The 18,879-nt window shown below is 44.3% G+C and overlaps 1 protein-coding gene across 2 annotated transcripts in view; it reads left to right on the top strand.

Annotated features, from left to right (window-relative positions):
• Positions 1 to 18,879, top strand: part of LOC146634253 (NACHT, LRR and PYD domains-containing protein 3-like) — a 675,133-nt gene that overhangs the window by 46,513 nt on the left and 609,741 nt on the right. The window lies entirely within an intron of this gene.

Genomic DNA, 18,879 nt, shown 5'->3' with positions numbered 1-18,879 from the left:
ACACTCATCACCATCATCAACTTTGCTAAATTGCTAATGAAAAACATTGACCAGGCAGCTGTGACTGAGCAGCAACGTCCATCCAACTATTTTCACAGTTGTCGTGGTTGTGATGGCTGATCAATCAGTTTGATCTGTTTGATTATTGATCAGTGATGTCAGACTGGAGTCAGTGTGATGTTGTTGTTGTGTGTTTGAGACTTTTAGTCTCATGAAGGTCTCTGCTGCCGTAGATCCTCTGAACTGTGTCAGAGGTCTCACTCTGTAGGAAACTCTCAGCACTTTCCAGCAGCTCCTCCATCATGGAGGACGTTCCCTCACTGTAACAGGTGGAGGAGAGAGGAGAGGAAGCACAGGTGGATCCTCTGAGGAAGAGGAGCATTCCTACAAACCACATGATCACATGACCAGAGGGGCGTGGCCTTCAGTGGTAGTAATAAAGGAACAGATTTGAAGGCTCCAACAAAGCAGACCTGTGATCACTTTGACTCAGTATGATGGATTGTTTGGATTTGTCTTTGTTTCTCTGGCTTTTCTTGTGTGTCTGTGTGTCTTTGTGTGTTGGATGGAGTCATGTGACCTGCCCAGGGACGACACATGAGCAGCTCAAATCTGCAGGTTTCCATCTTCTGTTTTTATCCTGATGTCCATGAACATGAACTCTGTCCCTGTCAGATAAATCCAGATAAAAACAGCCGGTTACATTAAATCTGATCCAGTGTTGTTCTTCTTCTGTGGTGTTTGTGATGGAGCAGCTGCTCCTGATGTGTGTGAAGATGAAACCTGGGCTCCTGCAGCTTTCTTTGCTACAGAAAGTTACATTTAAGATGTTTAATGTCACATACAATGAAGTTTAGGACTCATTTAAACCAGCATGAACTAACAGTTGTACAAGGAAAGGGAAATAAATGAGAAGGAGACTTGGAGGGCCACACATCTGCTGTACCCTCATACATCAACATCTGCACTGAGAGTGTAGCAACAACAAAGACTGTGAAAGTGTTCCCAAAGCAGAAGCCATGGCTCAACAGTGAGGTGCAAGCTCTACTGAGAGCAGCGCCTTCAGATCAGGAGACCAACAAACCTACAAAGAGGCGTCTAATCTAAAGGCATCAAAGAATCCAAACGCAGATTCAAACAGCGCATCGAGGAACACTTTAACACAAACCACTCCAGAAACATGTGGCACACAATCGCAGGACAATCGCACACAAACAAACTCCCCGCACATCACCTCACCTGACACCATAAAGCAGTTCTTCATGACCAACAAAACAGTGACACCAACACCTATCCTGCGTTACAGAGAGGGACGACGCCCCCATCCAGCTGGAGCAGCATCAGGTCAGAGCCACACTGAGTCTATGCGAGGAAAGCAGCTGGTGCTGACGGTGCAGCCGGTGGAGAGCTTAAAGCATGTGCAGACCAACTAGCAGAGGTTTTCACCACCAACTTCAACCTGCTACAGTCTGTAGAAGGCCAACAGGTGGACAGAGGACGCCATAATTACAGCTCTTCACACAACCCTCACACATCTGGACAGTAGGAAACACGTACGTGAGAATGCTGTTTGTGGACTTTACCTCTGACTTCTTTTCCTGAACCAGACCCTGCAGGATCCACCTGAGGATCCCAGTCCTGGACCCTGTTTGTAACCAGGGGGATCCCAGGCCTGATTATTGCTGATGTGTTATAAATATTCTTGTTTTATTCTCATTAAATAAATATGTGTATAAATATGTGGACTCATGTTTCAGTCCTGGACGTTGATGCTTGTTTGTTTGAAAGGACACAGATGGACCTTGTCTCCTTCTTTCCTTCCTTTTTGTGTCCTAAGTGCTACATCTGCTGCTCTTCACTCTGTTACTTTGGACTGATTTCACTCACACTTTGTTTCCATGGTTTCTTTGCATCACGCTGACAGCACGTGAACAACACGACATGTTTGATCTCAAAGAAGGAGCAGCATCCTCTCTCCACCCTGTTTCTCCATCTTCTACAACACCTGATTCATTCCAGTTTCTCTGCTTTCACTTTGATTCCTGAGCGTCTGTGATGAACACACTATCAGCATCACTGACATGTTTCATCATTTAAAAACACTTCCTGTCACTGTGGTGGTTACAGTGACATCATGCAGTTTGTGCTTTGACCTCCAGAGGGCGACAAATCAGCACAGACAGAGAGCTCCATTCAAACTTTGCTGCCATCAGGAATAATTCTTCAAATATAATCATCAGTGTTTGAGCAGTTATGATATCAGGGACAATCTAGACATGTGTGACGATACTGAACATGTCACATGACACACCTTAGACATCATGTGATCCACTCTCAGTCTGCACTTTCAGTCATGACTTCAACAGGTTGAAATGAGCTTGGAAGAAACATTCAGTGATTGCATTTGATTTCAGAGCCCTGCTGTTCCCCATCTGCCCTGTAGGTGGCCTCAGTGTGTTCCCACTGTTTCCAATCACCTGACCCGTCCTCCATCAGCACACCTGCTTTCTGCTCATCCTTCTTCATGCACAAGTGAAGACAGAAAGTGTGGCTGGATCTGTAGACTGGAAACAGAAACTCATGTGAATATTTGTAGTATAAAAAGGTTTGTTCCAAACAGAGTAAGAAGTCTGGATTGCCTATATGTCAAAGGAGCTTACAAAGAAAAGCGTCTGGACTTCTTTTAGTTACTTGAAGATGTTTCACCTCTCATCCAAGAAGCTTCTTCAGTTCTAAGGTCAAATGGTGGGGAGTCCCAGATATTAACCTAGTGGGAGTTTCCCCCCACAGAGGGACAAAAGGACCCCTTGATGATCCTCTAATCGCCTGAGCCAAGGTGTGAAACTGGGTGTGGGTCCCAATCAGCCAGAGTTTCGGGTGAGTTCATTGTGAAACCTGGCCCTACCTTATGATAAGGTGGCCCCACACCTTGGTGGGGGCCAGGCCAGATGTCAAACTAAGGATGTCAAACTAAGGAAAAGACCAACAGCTAAACTAAACTGGGAAAAGCTAGAGCTAAACATGCAAACTATGACAAATACATGAACCTGAGCAGGAGCGGGAAGATATGAGAAATCCAGATATGTGGCAAGATAAACAGACGACCTGACACTAAATAAAGGGTGGAGGGTAATGAGGGAAATGAGAACACCTGGGGAACACAGTTGACACAAATAAACCTGAACGCCACAGCGGAAGCACAACTAAGCTGGAGGTTTCTTCCTGTTAGAAATGAATTTCTTCCCTCCCCCTGTCGCCCAAATACTTGCTAATAAGGGGTCATCTTATTATTGTAGGATCTCCTCGACACAAATGTTGATGTGATTTCATGCCATCGAAATAAAACTGAACTGAATTGAATGAAACAGCAGATTATCAAATAATTTGCCGTTGCATGGTTTCTGGACTGGTGTCACTCATAGGAATAATTTTCTGTTGAAGAAGATGAGAAGATTATGAAACACCCCCTGGATGAACTTAATGGGTTGAAACTTAGTTTTGTTTGACCGTTCAATCAATCAATCAAAGCCTTATTCGCCACATGCAGGTTGCCCTGCAGTGAAATGGGGACCCCCCCCCCCCCCCCCCGACCTTACACACACAACACAGACATTACATGGGGATACAAGTCGCAGATCGGTAGCGTTACAGAAAAACACTGAAATATACACTACAATGGGAAAGTACAAGAGGAAAAAAGAGACCTCTACTCATGCTGTGCTTCCATGGTAGGACAGCATGAGAACAGGAAACAAAGAAACTCCTCTGCACAAAAAGCACATAATGTCCACAGCACAACTTTGTGAAAGACATGACAAGCCACAGGATTGGGTGGGGGGTGAGGAGTAATGCGAAGCGAACACAGCAGCCGCCCTGCACAGCGCTACCATTCCAGCGCGGGCTCAGACCCACTCAACGCACTCAGGACGCACTCAACGACGTCGACTGGGACATGTTCAGAGCATGCGCAGTCGACATCAACGAGTTTACGGAAGTAGCAGTATGCTTCGTCAATATGCTAGCGGAGGGGATTATCCCCACTGCGAGAGTCACCACATTCCCAAACCAGAAACCATGGATGGACAGATCGATCCGCACTGCAGTAAACGCCAGGACCGCCTCCTACAACGCGGGTCTCGCCACTGGCGATATGAGCGCCTACAAAGCGGCCTCATACGGCGTGCGGCGCGCGGTGAGAGATGCCAAACGCCGGTACCGGGAACGTGTGGAGTCCCGCTTCCACCAGGGCGACACACGGAGTATGTGGCACGGACTACGCACCATTACGGACTACAAAGCCAGGGACACTGCGCCGATCAATGCCGACTCTGCATTCACCAACGAGCTGAATCGGTTCTACGCCCGTTTCGAGGTTAACCAGGCGGCTAATGCTATCTACCGCCTGACTACCGAGGACAGTGACGTCATCAGCGAGAGACCGGTGACCAGCATCGCGGAGCATGACGTCCGAGCGGCACTGAGGAGAGTGAACACAAGGAAAGCGGCGGGGCCAGACGGCATCACCGGCCGTCTGCTGCGCTGCTGTGCTGACCAGCTAGCAGGTGTGTTCACTTACATCTTCAACGAGTCCCTGGCGAAGTCTGTGGTCCCCACATGCTTCAAAAGATCCACCATCATCCCTGTGCCCAAGAACAGCAACCCCTCATCCCTGAACGATTACCGGCCAGTTGCACTGACCTCGGTAGTAATGAAGGTGTTTGAGAGGCTGCTGAAGAACATCATCTCCTCCTCCATCCCAGACACCACAGATCCGCTGCAGTTCGCCTACAGATCCAACAGATCCACAGAGGATGCCATCGCCCACGTCCTACACACCACTCTCAGCCACGTGGACAAGAAACAGGGTAACTATGTGCGAATGCTGTTTGTTGATTACAGTTCAGCGTTTAACACAATAGTGCCCTGCAGACTGTTCACAAAGCTGAGGGATCTGGGACTTAACAGCCGTCTGTGTGCATGGGTGTTGGACTTCCTCACTGGCAGAACTCAGGTGGTGAGGGTGGGCAGGTGCTTCTCCAACAGCATCACCATCAACACAGGAGCACCTCAGGGATGTGTCCTCTCGCCACTGCTCTACTCCCTCTACACTTCAGACTGTGTGGCCACCCATGGCTCCAACACCATTGTGAAGTTTGCTGACGACACAGTGGTGTTGGGTGCCATCTCCAACAACGATGAGACGGCCTACATGGATGAAGTGAAGAATCTGGCATCGTGGTGCCAGGACAACCACCTCCAGCTGAACGTCAGCAAGACCAAGGAGGTGGTGGTGGACTTCAGAAGGGGTCAGCACAGAGACTACAAGCCCATCATCATCAATGGAGCTCCAGTGGAGAGGGTGCAGTCCTTCAAGTATCTTGGTGTCCACATCTCCTCAGACCTGACATGGGCTGCCCACATTCAGGTCCAGACCAAAAAGGCTAGGCAGCGCCTGTATCACCTACGACAACTGAGGAAGTTCAGGGTCTCTCCAAAGATCCTCAGGATTTTCTATACAGGCGCTGTGGAGAGCATCCTCACACAGAACATGACATCGTGGTTCGGGAACAGCTGTGTGAAGGACCAAAAAGCTCTCCAGAGAGTGATCCGTACAGCAGAACGCTGCTGCAGGATTGCTCTCCCCCCGCTTCAGGACACCTACACCAGGAGATGCCGGACTAGAGCAGCACAGATGTTGGGTCTAAACTCAGACCCCGCTGTATCCAGGACTTATTCCCATGAAAGAAAAACAAGGCAACAGTGTTCGATCGATTTCTTGCGCAAGGGAGGCCTCTCATCTGTGACCAGCACGTCGAAATGACCACACTGGTGGCCTCCTCTCGCTGCCTTTTATTGACAAACTTCAAACAATCGTTTACAAAACACCTCCCCTTGCAACCCCCTTTGGTTACAAAGACAAGGCACTGTATGTAAATGTATATGTGTGTGTGTGTGTGTGTGTGTGTGTGTGTGTGTGTGTGTGTGTGTGTGTGTGTGTGTGTGTGTGTTTGAGAATGTGTGTGTGTGTGTGTGTGTGTGTGTGTGTGTGTGTGTGTTTGAGACCTCCTGCTGACCAAAAGGGTCATAAACCCAGGAAGCTTACATCAAAAGAAACAGATCTTTCAGATAGGATGTATCTACAATAAAACCTCCCCCAGCACAGAGTGGCTGGAGAGGTGGTCAGGATCAAAGGGATGGCTTTGATCCTACTGCTTAAACTAAGACTGTACAAATTTAAGAAACACAATGGCAACATTCAACAATTAGACTTAACAGCAGATACTGAAGGACCCGTCCCATCCTGGCAACAAACTGTTCCAACTTCTGCAATCTGGTAGAAGGTTCCTCATCTTCCGGGCAAGGACAGAGAGACTCAAGAGGAGCTTCTATCCCCAAGCCATCCGTGCCCTAAACACACACACCCGCCCTCTCACATCATCTATAATTGACTGAGACAGGACTCTCTTCCAGACACTAAACCAAGGCACAATGTACATTTCAATTCCTTTAATTTTAAATATGTTTATATTGTCTATCCTGTAAAATAGTCAGATGTCTATTCATATTAATGTACAGAATTCACCTGCTTGCTGCTACTACTGCACATTCACCCAGTGTATATACTATATATATATATAATGTTCTTCCTCTACACCTCCCCCCAATTTTTGCACATGTCGAGGAGCGTGTAAGGCCACATTTCACTGTGTGTTATACTTGTATAACTATGCATGTGACAAATAAAGAACCATGAACCTTGAACCTTGAACCTTGACCCGCCGTGTTCCCCCGCAGGAAACAAGCATCGAAGGCGTTTGGAAAGCGAGGGGGGATGAGTGTGTGCTTATCAATATAAGTGTGTGTGTGTGCGTGTCCATAGTTCAGCTGAGACAGTGTCCTTCGCCCTGCCAGGCTAAGTAAACAGTCTTCCAGCCAACCCAGGTGGCCTTGCAGGGAATGGGAAGAAACAGACTAAACACAGCCGTTATCAGGGTGTTGTTGTTCGGCTCCAGCCTCGAGACCGCCGCTGGCGCCAAAGGGGTAGCCGCATGAAGTGATGGTGCTTTTTACTTTAGTGCGAACAGCTCATATGAATTTCAAGCCAGCTCCGATCAGCCAGAACGCTGTTACCATGGTTCCGAATAGGTCGATATCTTCAGCACTCAGGCTCACCCGAGCCCAAACTTCTCGTTAAAGGGTGTCAATTGCATTTAGGGACCAGTTGATCCAATCCATAATTCCTCTTTTAGGTTTTAGAGAGCAGACTGTGAGAGAGTGTTCCAGGGAAAAGTAAAAACACAAGACAAGGACATAAGCGGCTAAGCAGGGAAGATAAGGGAGAGGAGAGGAGAAAAAGTGCGACCACCTTCGCCGAGAGCCAAACGAGAATATTTATTATAGAGAAAGTGTATTGTCATTACCAGTGTTTTGGGAAGTGGAAAAATATCCCCGATACATAAATGACTTTGTGGATGTGGTGAACATAGGAAGTTGAACAGGACTAGACTAGACTAGACTGTAAACAGAGAAACTCCCTGGCTTTCAATATTTGCATCGGTCATATTCCAAAGAAAGCAGACAGTGAGTGTGAGAGCTGAGCAGGGATCAGTGTGTTCACACTGGCAGCTACAACAAGGTTTCATTTCAACAGTGAACTATGACCAGTCTGACCAGTTTGAAGGCAAATATACACAGTGATGGAATGAAGGAAGCTGCAGTTAGATAAACAGTAAAGAACAAGCACAAAGACAGTAAAATGATCAGGATCCATTAAAAAATGATGGACTAATTTGATTTGTCTTTATTAAAGTTTTTTCTTGTTTATCTTTTGATAAAATTGGTGTCATTGGAGGAAGTCTGATTATGAATTAAAAAATTAATCAATTGGTTGATGTTTGTTACATCTGAACACAGAAACACACGCAGAGAAATCAAATGCAAATTCTATGCAATGAAATAGGAAAGAAAGGCGAGAAATTTTCCAGTGTAGTTAAATGAACTTCACTGCCCCTCCCACCTGTCCTGCTTCAGGTAGAGTCCCGCCTCCTTCCAGGAAGCAGCTCACCTGTGTGTCCGTGTTTAGTGTCCAGGTGTTGAGGGGCACTTGTTGTTTGTGTGTGTGTGTGTGTGTGTGTGTGTGTGTGTGTGTGTGTGTGTGTGTGTGTGTGTGTGTGTGTGTGTGTGTGTGTGTGTGTGAAGAAACTGTAAATTTGCTTTGTTTCCTCCTTTAATCAGAATCAGAATCAAATAACGAATCTAAACTTATATACATAAACGCACTTTAAGGCACTTTATATTGTAAGGTAGATCCTACAATAATCAGAATCAGAATCGTGTTTATTGGCCAAGTACATGTGCAGACACATACAGGGAATTTGGTTCTGGTAGATGGTGGCTCTCAAGCACAGCAATGTAAATCACACACACACACACACACACACACACACACACACACACACACACACACACACACACACACACACACACACGTGTCTATAAAATAACGAATCTAAACTTATATACATAAAATACAGAAATGAATGAGGTGGAATGAATACTACAGAATGTACATAAGGTGCAGTTGCAGTCTGGCAGTGGGAGCAGTGTGACAGGTCAACTGTTAAGAAGGGAGATGGCGAGGGGAAAGAAACTGTTCCTGTGTCGGGTGGTCCTGGTCTGCAGGCTTCTGTACCGTCTGCCAGAGGGCAGCAGATCAAAAAGTCTGTGTGCAGGGTGTGAGGGGTCTGCGATGATTTTCTCTGCCCGTTTCCTGGTTCTTGAGAGGTACAGATCCTGGATGGAGGGCAGGGGGGCGCCGATGATCCTTTCTGCTGCCCGTACAGTCCGCTGCAGTCTGCTCCTGTCCTGTTTAGTGGCTGCTCCATACCAGACTGTGATGGAGGAGCACAGGACAGACTCAATGACCGCAGTGTAGAACTGGATCAGCAGCTCCTGTGGAAGACTGTACTTCCCCAGTTGTCTCAGGAAGTACATCCTCTGCTGGGTCTTTTTGAGGATGGAGTTGATGTTGGTCTCCCACTTCAGGTCCTGGGAGATGGTTGTACCCAGGAACTTGAAGGTCTTCACAGTTGACACAGGGCTGTCTGATATGGTGAGGGGGAGCAGAGTTGAGGGATGCCTCCTGAAGTCCACTGTCATCAGTTTTAAGAGTGTTCAGCTCCAGATTGTGCTGACTGCACCAGAGTACCAGCCGCTCAACTTCCTGCCGGTATGCAGACTCATCACCATAACAATTTGTCTTTAGGAACTTTACTGTTTGTTCAGCTCATGTTTGATTTCTTCACACAACAAACTGTGTGTGTTTGTATTTCCGGTCTCTCCATTAAAGTCAGTGTGTAAAGTTGTCCTGCCTAACATCAGCTGTGTGCAGCTGAAATCTGCTGCTCTATAGTTCTGTTAGTGTGATCAGAGTCTGGGAAAAAGTTGATTCTGTTCATCTGGACATAGTGTTTTCAGTGGGAGAAATGTTTCATCACTCATCCAAGTACAATACAATAGAGTTTTATTTATTTTGCTCATTTAAAAACCCAAGTGCTTCACGATAATACGGAGGAACAACATAAAACAATGAACAAAGTATAGATGGGGCACCAGCACAGACAGAAGGCAGCCACTAATTCAAGCCACTATTCCAAGCGACTTCTTCAGTCTCAGCTGACTGCAGGTTTCCTAACCTTATCAACAGAACATTTGCATAATGACTGAAACCAACATCACTGAAGGAACAATGGGCTGGGAGTTCAGTTTGTTGATCATAATATGCAAATTCAAATGACCATTGATCAACAACCACTCATCAAAGCCCACTGATCAATGGCCATGAGTCCCATTCACAGAGAGTTGGGGAATGGCTGCAATCACAGCATGTAAGATGGTGACAGATGTACCCTTAGGCCCCTCCTCGATGAGAGATGGTCTTTCCCCTTTCATGTAAATGGCCTCCTTGACTCCTTGACTGTAAAGTCTCTGTCTGACAATGGCTTCCGACCCTCCTCGATCAACTCACCTGGAAAGGCTTTCAAATATCTCTGAATATATTTGAATACAGAAAATATTTGATATATACTTTCGATGTACTTATGCGTTAGATGTTGTAGTTGGTCACTTGTAAATACAGTCTGTGAGCAGCTATGAGGTGAAATATCTCTGTAGAAAGACTACGTTTTCACACTTATGTTGGTTTTTCATATATTCACAGAACATTAATATATTTTGTTGGACAGTTTATTGTCATTACCAGTGTTTTGGGAAGTGGAAAAATATCCCAGATACATAAATGACTTTGTGGATGTGGTGAACATAGGAAGTTGAACAGGACTAGACTAGACTAGACTGTAAACAGAGAAACTCCCTGGCTTTCAATATTTGCATCGGTCATATTCCAAAGAAAGCAGACAGTGAGTGTGAGAGCTGAGCAGGGATCAGTGTGTTCACACTGGCAGCTACAACAAGGTTTCATTTCAACAGTGAACCATGACCAGTGTCATGGTTCGAATTTGAGGAGAAGACAAACGACTGCATGGTCTCAGTAGATGCCAGAATAGTGATCTTTATTACACACCTCTAAAACAGAAGCATGGGAAGACAAGAGTACAACAACAGATCTCTGGCGGGCGGAGGCTTCTCCATATCTTTTTATATTATTCATGATGACGTCACACAGACCTTACTGGAAATGATATCAAGTCCCCACAATCCCAAAAGTTCCTTATATAGACATCAGATGATACTTTTAGAGAAAACAAGTGTGTGATCTGTTGTGCATTTTGTGAAACTGTGAGTCCACTAGAGAAGATGTCCTGAGACGACCTCCCTTTGTTAATATGTGTGTATGTGAGGGAACGTGCGTGTCTTTCATAAGTCTGTATATATGTGCACGTTAGTGAGGCCCGACTACGTGCAAAACTGAATGTAACAGTCCAGCTGGACCCACCAGTTCGAGTGGTGATGGTGATGTTGCAACAGCTTAAGCAGACAGAAAGAATAATCCAGAGACTACTTAAAGTGATGGAAATATGTGTACATTAATATTTTACTCAGATTAACATAGATCTAATTAAAAGGTTATTCTGTCAACAGATACGACAATGATAAATGATTAATCAATGATAGTTATGGTTATAAAATGTCATCATAAGAATACAAAACAAAATATCGTTTGTCCACACCAGTCTGACCAGTTTGAAGGCAAATATACACAGTGATGGAATGCAGGAAGCTGCAGTTAGATAAACAGTAAAGAACAAGTACAAAGACAGTAAAATGATCAGGATACAGGTGAAAATGATTCAGCACATGAAAAAAGTGATAATCTCAGATAAAATAATTATTGTGGGTGATTTTAACATCCATGTAGATGCTAAAAATGACAGCCTCAACATGGCATTTAATCTGTTATTAGACTCAATTGGCTTCTCTCAAAACGTAAAAGAACCCACCCACCACTTTAATCACACTCTAGATCTTGTTTTAACATATGGCATAGAAACTGAACATTTAACAGTGTTTCCTGAAAACCCTCTGCTGTCTGATCATTTCCTGATAACATTTACATTTACAATAATTGATTACACAGCGGTGGAGAGTAGACTTTATCACAGTAGATGTCTTTCTGAAAGCGCTGTAACTAAGTTTAAGAATATAATCTATGAGGTGCCGTAAGGGACATTTTTACTGAACTTTAGCTTTCGCTCGCGCTCTCACACACACACACTACTGAAACTTTAGCGCGCACACACACACACACTACTGAAACTTTAGCGCACACACACACACACTTTACTGAAAACCAAGCAGTTTCAGCTGAACAGGAAGTTGTTTCCTGACAAGGAAACTGAAGGAAAAAGGGGTAGATTTCAAACAAACCAATACAACAGATGTCTACTCAGCAACCTGCTAGTAGCCCAAGTGAAGCAGCTGCATTACTTACCAATATATTAGTCTCAGCAGAGACTCTCAGAACTCTGTGAAATGCGACAGCTGTGGAGCAGCAGCCTGTTACAAGACTGTGGTCAAGTGAGCCCTCACATGCGAAGTCACGTTCAAGCTAGCCAGCCGCACCTACATTCTTGTTGCACTTAGCTTACGTATATAACGGTACCGGTGCCGACTGGCTTAGAAAACAGAGTGTCTTCTGGATACTGCCTCGTCCCTGTACCAAAGACGCCTCGTCCCAGTGGCCCCCAGGATTACAGGCCCGTGGCACTGACCTCCCACATCATGAAGACCCTGGAAAGGCTCATCCTGGACCAGCTGCGACCCATAGTAAGACCACATCTGGATCCCCTTCAGTTCGCTTATCAGCCTCGTCTCGGAACAGAGGACGCCATCATCTACCTGCTCAATCGTGTCTACACCCATCTGGACCAGCCGGCGAGCACTGTGAGGGTCATGTTTTTTGACTTTTCCAGTGCTTTCAACACCATCAGGCCGACCCTCCTGGGTGATAAGTTAGCAGCGATGCAGGTGGATGCTTCTCTGGTGTCCTGGATTGTTGATTACCTGACAGGAAGACCACAATATGTACGTCTCCCACAGTGTGTGTCTGACAAGGTGATCAGCAACACAGGGGCACCACAGGGGACTGTCCTCTCCCCCTTCCTCTTCACCCTCTACACCACAGACTTCAGCCACTGCACAGAGACCTGCCATCTTCAGAAGTTTTCTGATGACTCTGCGGTGGTTGGATGCATCAGCAGGGATGATGAGACAGAGTACCGGGCTGTGGTCGACTCCTTTGTCACGTGGTGTGAGCAGAATCATCTGCAGCTCAACGTGGCAAAGACCAAGGAACTGATCGTGGACTTCAGGAAGACCAGGAAACACTTGACCCCTGTTTCAATCCAGGGGGTCAGTGTTGACATTGTGGAGGACTATAAATACCTTGGAGTACACATTGACAATAAACTGGACTGGGCTAAAAACACCACAGCACTTTACAGGAAGGGCCAGAGTCGTCTCTATTTTTTGAGGCGACTGAGGTCCTTCAACATCTGCCAGAAAATGCTGAGGATTTTCTATGAGTCTGTTGTGGCCAGTGCGATCCTCTATGCTGTTGCATGCTGGGGGAGCAGGCTGAGGGTCGCAGATGCCAACAGACTTAATAAACTGATCCGTAAGGCCAGCAATGTTGTGGGGATGGAGCTGGACTCCCTCAAGGTGGTGTCGGAGAGGCGGATGCTGTCCAAGATAAAGACAATGTTGGATAACACCTCCCACCCACTCCATGACATGTTGGTCAGTCACAGGAGCTCGTTCAGTGAGAGACTGAGATTACCCATGATGCACCACTGAACGACACAGGAAATCATTCCTGCCTGTGGCCATCTCCCTGTACAATGCATCCACTTAACACACTGTTTGCTGCTACAACTACACATGTTTCTTTTCCAGCTATTTATTTATAAGTGACTTATGTATGTATGTATGTATGTATGTATATATTGTACTATTCTTAGTTAGCGTATTGTCTGTCTTGTCTTAATGTTGGTTTAAAATGGAGCACTGTAACAAAAAATAATTTCCCCCAGGGATCAATAAAGTATTCTGATTCTGATTCTGATTCTGATACTGTCATGTATGTATGTAGCTAATATTTCAAAACTCGAAGTGGATTGAGAAGAAAAATAGTGAAAAACACCAGTATCCAGAAGACACAGAAGACACAGAAGCCAGTCCTGCAGAGGTAATTGGGTTTAGCGCCCTCCGTCTCCACTGTGTGAGGTCTCCCTCCTGCAGCTCCGTTGGCATTTTCAGGTTGTTGTGGTGGGTCCAGCTGCTGCTGCGGTTGGTCAGGGTCACGTCGACGAGGGGAGAGGGGAGAGCAGGAGTCCAGGTCAGCTTCGGCTTCCAGGGCCTGCAGAGCAGCCTGTAATGGGGCTTAAGTAGAAGAACAGACAGGGGTGGACGAACAGGAAAATTATGTGCTATTTGGTGTATTATACCTCGCCTCTGTCAGTGCGCCCCAGGGCACCTGTGGCTACAATGTAGGCCTTTCATCACCATGAATGGCTGAATGTAGTGTAAAGCACTTTGGGGTCCATAGGGACTGAGTAAAGCGCTATACAAATGCAGGCCATTTACCATATTATACGGAGAGGGGAGAAGCGCCGGCCCAAGCTCTGTGTCAGATCTCCCTCCCCTTTCTTCTCCTTCTCTCATATCTCACTTTTAGGTGTTTCTTTAGGCACTTCTTCTGAAGCTGCTTTTTCATTTCCCGCTACACCTTCTATCCACACTATCAGACACCTTTTTATTTAATAAATATAGTCATCTCATCTTTTCTGTAATCTAATCAGTTAACAGGACAACAGAGATGCATGTTTAAATCTTATCACAGAGGAGAGTTTCCTCCCCACAGTAACTCACTCATGTTGCTTAATCAGCAGAAAACATTCCACAGTGTTACTTCCCCTGGCTAGTCTAGGGGGCTTGAAGGGACAAACATAAAGGTAAATAGTGAAGGAGGAGCTAAGATCATAATTTTAAAAGTTTATTTCATGCTAGTGTTGAAATTCTGGTTCAGACTGAGGATTAACTCCAGGGAGAGCCATGGCCAACATAACAAACAAATCTCCCCTGATATGAAAAAAAGAAACTTACCTAACTCTCAAGAAAACAAAATATACAACCTATAACCATAACCTACCTGACAACACATAAACAAGAGAAAACAGGGTCAAAATAAAAGCTCTCCCCTACAGGCAGTCTGAACATGAACACATACAAGTCACAAAGGCATGCAAGCCAAGCAGTCACAGAGCCTGCCTCTCCTAACTCCTCCATTTGTTTAGTGGCTGTCTTCCACCCAGAGCCACTATCTCCCCTTCCTCTCTCACCTTCACGGCCCACTGCCTTCTCCTCTCCTAGAATGTGACATGGTGCCTTTCACACACACACACACACACACACACACACACACACACACACACACACACACACACACACACACACACACACACACACACACACACACAACCTTTGATAGAAGTAACTAGTGTGTGTGTGTGTGTGTGGGGTCAAGATGTGACCCTGTGAAGACTCCCCAAAGCTGGTGCCAGGAGTCTAGCGGTCCATCTAAACATAAGGCTCTTAGCCCAAAGCTGACACAGCTACGTTTATCCTACCATAAAACAATAAGAGCAGGTACGACCTCTCCCATGCTCCCAGGATGTGAGTGTGAATGCCAGAACACTCTGGAATGCACACAAAGTCTTTGCAGACAACTAAGGATCAACCCTCTACCAACATGACATTGATTATAAAACTCTAAGCATATATGAGTAGATATTTCTAAGCATGAATGACAATCAACAATACAAATCTAACAGATCCTGGTGTTATTTGTCTCTCAGAAACAGTTCATAACTTCAACTCATCCATGTCACCTAAAAGGTAAACCTGTTTCTCCATCACCTGTTCAGCTCTGATGATTCAGTAAGGACATCTCCTGGTTTCATCTTCATGTTTCCCTCTCACCACATATCCAAACCGACATCATGACCAGCAGCTTTACAGCTGTGGCTCCAGCAAACATCAGCTGATACTAGAAATTAATATTAAATAAATTCTAATTCTAACAACAGCTGATCAAGCTTAAACGTGCTGCTGTTGTTTAGCGCGACATCTGCTGGTTTCCTCTTTCTGGCGCAAAGTGGGCGATAAATAAACAAGAGAGCCGATCAGCTGATCATTGATAAGTTTCATGATTGAAGTAGCAACAGGAGAAGGAGGAGAGAATGAGAGGAGGAGAGGCAGCTGTGCAGCGTAAACGCAGAATAACTCCAGCTTTGTGTCTTTTTTTCATTATAGCGAAAGTCCGGGACAAACTGTTCCTTTTCAGCTCAATATTATAATATTTTCTCTGAATACGAGACGATTCTGTTTGTACGGGACGGTAAAAAGGCCAGCCTCCACCACTTGCTAATGTTACTAAATCTGTGGAAGCTCTGCCACAGCCACCACCAAGCAATTTTACACATCTGCTAACCAGAACGCTGTTTACTCGCATGTGACATCATTCCCAGGTCCGTGTTCCGATTTTCGAGGTAAGTCGAACGCAACACACGAAGTAACGAATAACGAGCCTACACAGTAAAATTCGGAGTGTTAAAATAACACTTAAAGAGTTAAATTTAACACTGGTCCGAGTCTATTTGGTCCCATTCGGAATTGGTGTTAAATCAACTCTTTCTATAGTGTTAAAATTTTAGAGTAAAATTAACTCTAAATAGAGTAAAATTTAACACTGAGTAACACCGCAGAGTGTTAAATGAACCCAACACTACTAGTAGTGTCATATTATTTACTCTATCATAGTGATAAATTAACTCTATTTGAGTAAAATTCCACTGATTTTTAACACTGAATTGAGTTATTTCAAGTTAACACTGGGGGTTCAAATAACTCTGATGAGAGTTGATGTTACTCTATACTGTGTTATTCATACACTTTTTCTTGTGAAAAATTAGCTCTCATAGAGTAAAATTTTAAATTAATTTTACACCAAGTAGTGTTACTAAAACTCTTCCTCTTCCAGCATGAAAACCTGGTTTCTAATAATGCTTTAAAATATAAAACAAGTAAAAACCACAACTAGATAATAGGTTTAACGGCTTTATTTTGATGTCAGGCTCAAAATATTAAAACATCTCATGTGGTGTACATAAAACACTACACACACAAAAACAGTCATAAAACACTTTAAAACAATGAATTTAGTTCGGCATAAAATGACAATATGGAACCACATACAGGGAGGAATCAGAAGTGCCATACTTCATTTGAAGATCAAATGGTTTGAAGTAATACAGCTCTTTTATGTTCAACACCTTCAGCACCATATTGGGGTGCATTCTGACCTTAAATGCATGATAATGGTCATCAAAACACAGGGTTTCCATCAGTTTTCCACAGAGCAATGCAATGTCATCTTTCACAACAATACTTTTGATCTTATAAAACACTGGAATCTCAGACACTACCTCTGTACAGATGATAAAGTCAGGGCGGTACTCTGTACCATGATGTTTTATCCACTTAGCTGATAAAACACTGGTGGACAACGCAGCTCCAAATTTTAAAGCAATTTCTGGACCTTCTTGCAGCTCTCCAAGTGTCACCATCTTTCCTGGTCCTAAAGCTAATCTTTCGAGGCTAAAAGACTCCCAATACATGGCCATACAACTTTGGTGTTTCTTGGCCAATGTCATTGTAATGTTTTTAAAGCTTTTTAATTGCTTCTTAAAGAAGTTGTGTTTGGCTTCGTAACGCATGCACCACATGTGCAGAATTGGGCCAATATTTCGTATACTGCGAGGGTAATGTATCATGAAGTGATGCTTTGGTAGGAGACTGAGTGTAGGAAATAACTGCTTAAAGAGCTGATGATGATCAATAATTAAATGTTTGAGGTAGATGGTCATACCTTCTGACAGCACTGGTGAAAACACAATATTGACAATTTGTAGAAGCAGAAGTAGAAGATGCCAGTAGCTATCACCCACCTGTACCAAATCACCAAACATCAAAGGTACATTATGCAATAAGCACCAAGATTGAATTGCATTTAGTCCTAAATCATTACTGCCGTCAAACAACTTTACCCTTGGTGGGCGATTTCGCTGCTGATTGAAGCCATAGTCAAAGGCATGTATTCTACCAGCAAGTTGTTCAGCACTTAGGAAGTTCTCCTGAATGTACTGCAGCACAAGTTTCACCTCTAACTGAGCAACTCCCTCCAAAATGTCATGCATGATATCTACAGAAAAATTGTTGGCTGTGTTGAAATATTTAAGTGAATTCAAGAGACAAGTGCGTTTCACACCACATACATGAGGTAGCGTAGGATCTCTTTGTACACTTTCACAGTGCTGCTTATGCATATCAAGAGTTCTTAGTGCAACACCAGAATCATCTTCACAGAACACACTTTGAAAACAATCCTTCTCAAGCAGACAAAAACGACAACAATATCGAGCTGCAAATGACTCCACGAACCCAAACAGACTATGCAAGCCAAGATTGTCCCCAGTGACCTGGATTACAGTGCCATGAACCAAGTGTTTAAACATGGGAAGTTTCAGTCCCTCTGTCTCAAGAACTTTCAGATCATTGACAAGTGGCTCAAGGATTGAATTAAAGCCATAACGCTTTGAGTCTTGTGCATGAAAAAGAGCACACAAAAGAATATTGACCAACAACGAATTAAAGATTGGAGGAAAATTCCTTAGTGTAAAGTATATTGCACCTAATTTATGTACACCCTTTTTAGAGCCCAGGGGATTTGCAGTTTCAAAGTCATCATAAAACAGTTGAATTTGTAAGGCATCTTTTTCTGCAGAAAATAGGGGACATCTTTTAACATAGGCAGCATCGATTAAGTCTGCATACACACCTTCTCTGGACATATTCCTCGACTTGAACATGTCGACAACATGGTGGTTTTGAAAGATAGTTTTCAGTGTTTCCAAAATAGGAACATATGCAAACCTATCGGTTACAATGACTTGATCAAAAGTCCCTGTGATCTTGTTTCTTCTACTGTCAAATCTTGTGCCAAGCACCATTTCAACAGGTTCAACAGTTGCCCATTTTTGTTTAAAGTGCCTATTTCGTTTAGCTTCTGAATTTAACAGTGTGAATGGGTTTTCAAAGTTTTTGAATGACTGCTCTAATTTCTTTTTACTTGAAGTGTCCTGTGAAGGTACGCTCTGTAAAGCTGCATCTTTAGCCTGAGTATGAATCTCAAAAAACACTTCCTCCATTGAGGAGACAAAACTATTCACAGTAGATTGGCTTAATCCAGCTGCCCTGAGCTGTGCAACAGTAGAAGCACACATATCCAAAGTGCTCTTATTT

The sequence above is a fragment of the Diplotaxodon limnothrissa genome, linkage group LG3 (assembly GCF_057381915.1).
Source record: "Diplotaxodon limnothrissa isolate DT_005_m linkage group LG3, D_limnothrissa_male_GT1.1, whole genome shotgun sequence".
In the NCBI taxonomy this organism is placed as follows: Eukaryota; Metazoa; Chordata; class Actinopteri; order Cichliformes; family Cichlidae; genus Diplotaxodon; species Diplotaxodon limnothrissa.
The sequence above is the reverse complement of the archived record's forward strand: the minus strand, read 5'-3'. Positions and strand labels throughout refer to the sequence as shown.